The sequence below is a fragment of the Haliaeetus leucocephalus genome, unplaced genomic scaffold (genome assembly GCF_000737465.1).
Source record: "Haliaeetus leucocephalus isolate CR32 unplaced genomic scaffold, Haliaeetus_leucocephalus-4.0 Scaffold0, whole genome shotgun sequence".
Classification (NCBI taxonomy): Eukaryota; Metazoa; Chordata; class Aves; order Accipitriformes; family Accipitridae; genus Haliaeetus; species Haliaeetus leucocephalus.
Genome location: NW_010972436.1, coordinates 5,369,416 through 5,373,467, shown reverse-complemented (window position 1 = coordinate 5,373,467; position 4,052 = coordinate 5,369,416).

The window sequence follows — 4,052 nt, the reverse complement described above, 5'->3', positions numbered from 1 at the left end:
TTTTTTATGATAACATTTAAGTGTGAAATACTATCTTTCCTCTTCTTAAAACTGTGTTTTATTACATGATCTAGATGGCTAATAGTCACAGTCACGTGTTTGAATTCAGTCTTAACTGCCACTTAAAACAGTTGTTCCCATATTCCTAAAAAAATATTTACTGTATCTTTTTTATAAAAATAAAAGGCAACATGGAAGCACAGCTTCACACACAGCAGAAATAGCTGATGTTGGTATTGATGAGAAAATACACCAGGCACATTCTTATGTACTACCATCATGTGAGAACTGGGTGGATTTTTTTTTTCCCCTCTGGAAAAAGATCTTCAGGAGTATAACGTCTAAGGGCTGAGAGAGGGGAGCATATTTGAATAATTCAACTTAGTTGTGGAAATGTTAATATGTACTTTGGATATATCACTGACGTGAAAAAGAAACTACTTCAGTTAGCAAAATGGGAAGAAAATCATTCTTGAAATATAGTTGTGTGTGCCTGAACTGAAGAAGAAACATCAGTCTGCATCAACACTTTCTGCTGTAAGCTTAATGTATAATTAAAAAAAAGAAGAAAAAAAAAAGCCGAAATTCTGCAGTTTATCAGGGTTGACCCTGGTCAGCAGCTAAGCCCCACCCAGCTGCTTGCTCCCTCCCTCCCTGCAGTGGGATGAGGGAGAGAATGAGAACAGCAAAAGCGAGAAAACTTTTGGGTTGAGATAAAGGCAGTTTAAGTGAAGAAAAGGAGGGTAGGAGGAACAAGTCATGCAAAGGCAATCGCCACCTCCCAGAAGTAGACCTCTGCCCACCCTCCCCCTCAGTTTTTGTTGCTGAGCATGATGTTGTATGGCCTGAATATCCCTTTGGTCAGTTCTGGCCCACTGTCCTAACTGCGTCCTCTGCCAGCTTCTTGCCACCCCTGGCCTACTTGCTGGAGCAGGCAGAGTGGGGGAAAATGAAACTTTGATGCTGTGCAAGCAATGCTCAGCAAAAGCCAAAGTACTGGTGTGTTATCAGCATGGTTCTAGCCACAAATCCAAAGCAAAGCACTATATGGGCTACTATGAAGAAAGTTACTTCCATCCCAGCCAGACCCAGTACAGTAAGAAAGCAGTATTTTCTTAACATTTTATTGTTGTTTTGATATTTCCATAATGTGATTTATTTTCTGTTTTTCTTTTTGTAGAGGTATTTCAGTGAGCATTTTTACTAGTGTACCAGTAACAGGCAAAGAGCTCTTCTCCCCAAGTCTAGTGCAAGTTCCCATTTATTCTGTACAGTTTAAATAACCTCCCTTGCTGTATATTATCCATTAAACAAATGTACAATATTGAAGATGTTCATGTTATTTTTATCAATGTTCCTAAAATAAAAACTTTAACATCTTTAATATGGTTCTACTTAGTTCTGTTTTTCCATACAGTTTCAAATTAACTTGGTTTAAAAGAAGTGATCGAGCACGAGTTTGGGAGAAGGGAGAGGATGTGTTTTCGCTTTTGCTGTTTTTCTGACAGAAGAATAAAATCTTAACAGCACATAGATGTGCTGGGAGTTAAATCTTGCCTGTGGGTGATGAGGTGAATTGCCATTCCTTCCAGTGCAAAAGAACCTGCCTTTACTTAGGCCTTAGTAACTATCACTGATTTTGGTACAGTGTTCACTTCCATTCCTTCTGTGTTCTTACCTCTAAACAGTTTCTTTGTATACAATTTCTCAGGAATTCATATAAAAATGTCAGCTGTTGTCAAGTCTGAAGTATTATTCAAATGGCTGTCTTTCGAAGAATGATGGCCTGTGATAAGAGTGAGTTGATAGTGTGGAAATAAAACATGCTGATGGTTTTCCCTGGAGATAACTTTTGCAAAAATGATGGTCTGCCTGCTGTCTCATGACCCAAGTAGTGACATTCCTGACTTAATAGAAAAGCATTTTTCTTCAGCACCTGCTATGGTATATGAAAGGGCTGTCATGTATTCTAACAAAAGGGGGAGGAGGGACAACCTTTCTTACAATTTCAAAGATAGTAAAGTACTTAGAGAACCAAAATATTTTGAGAATATGGAGTGGGTGCTGCATTGCTGGAGTATAGCTGTGTTACATTTAAAGAGAAGGTTGAGTGAAATCTGTGCAAACTTCTACACTGTGTTAGCTTGTCATTCCTGAGCCATGGTTGCAGGCATCAAAAGTCAAATTTATCTTAACAAGACTTACCATATACTAAGCCTTAACTTTACAGTGTAGGCTATAATTTATACAAAATATCAAGCTGGACATCTAATACTGTATAATTTTGCTTACACAGTTAAAGACAAGACAATTTAATGAGACATTAATTTAATGTAAAAATTAATTTATTGCAGACAGCAGCCTTAAAGCTTAATAGAAAAAGCAAAAATCCCCAATCACCAGACTTTTCAGATTATTTAACCTTTTTTTGCTGTGTTCATTGGAGCAATTAATTGGATGGAAAATATCCTTATTTCAGTATATTAATTGCAGCCTTCTTTGCTTTCCTGTATGTCAGTATTTCTTACTTTTACAGAAGTATTGGATTTGGCTTATCAATACAAAGGTTGCTAGTCTTGGTATTTCAGTGTAGCCACAAGTAATTGGGAGAATAGCTGTAGAAAGAGGTAAGGTTGTATCTTTGGTTCTCGGGTGTGTGAACAAAGGCATTCATCATTTTCAATATGGGCTTCCCCTCCTCCACACTTTTTCAACAAAAGAGATAGAAGGGTTGCAACATACAAACAAAATGAAAGTAGGGAAGCAGCATAACCGAAGTCCGAGAGCTGCAATATCTCTGCTAATCATCTGTTTTTCTCAGACTTCCCTTTCCTTCACGGTCTATTCTCTCTTTCCTCTGTCTTTACACTTTTTATTTTAGTGGGTTTTGCTTGTTAATTTTTAGTAGTGAAGTCATTACTATCTGAAAAGAAGAGCAATTCTGGAAATGGAAAAAGTTAAAATGTGTGTTTATCTTTCCATAAAACAGAACTTTCAGTACTGAAAACTCAAGTGGGTCAGCTTTAAGAGTAATGTTGCTGGGCATAATTTATTTATGTAAAGAGAATTTAGTAGATTGAAGCATGCTGTTTTAACTTCTCTTAATGCAGGAACATACTTTTTGCCACTTCTGAAATCTTGGATTTGATGGTGAGTCTGTTAAGTTGTCTATACCGGCTCTTGTTTAATTGTTACTTCATTATTCAGTAGGCATATGGAAATAATTTTGAAAACCAGTCAATTTTCTGTTTGTTGTTTTTTTTTCTTACAGTATCTTTGTTTCAGACCCCCCTATGTAGTTTTCATCACCTATCCTTAAAAAATCAGTGTGGCAAACTGCAGTTTCTTACTGTACCAAGTATGTGCCTGAGGAGTGGCTCTGAACTGCATGCCAGTATCTCGCAACCCTAGGATGCCCCTAAGTGAACTACTGAACATGCAGTTCTCTAGATTTTTAGTTGGTCTAGAAAGAAGTGGGAGAGAATTGGCTAGCATGTTCTTCTTCCTGTCTTTCTTTTGAGTGTCGGGCCAAACATGAACAGACTGGAAAGGAAAAAAGACATTTTGAGAGGAAATGATGGGGAAACGATCAGGGCGGGAGTCGTGAAGTCAGTAGTCTGGGGAGACGGTGATGTTGGCAGGAACTGCACATGGCTGTGCCCCCAATTCCTGCCTGCCTCTGGGCTTGATCACCTTTGGTTTCGGGGCTCTAATTGGCTAGCATCTCTGACTGCCTTGTGCTTCAGAGCGTGAATTGGGGAGGTTATGTGGTTGGAGGCTTTTCAAGGCTCACATGTGCTCTCATCTTTCCTAAGACAGCAGGGCCAAGCTTGCTGTCAGTTGACTGATTTATCCATTCTGTTGGCCTGGTCCTGGAACAGCCACTTGGAGGACAGAGAGGAGGGAACGCTTGTCAAAGTAGGTAGAGTGGCATTTCGTGATTGAAGTATCATTATCTCCAGAATATTCCTAAAGCCAGGTTTTTTCTTGGTGCCACTTGACAGAATCATCTGAGGCCGTTCCCCAGATGCTGCCTCATCCAAAACTTAAAA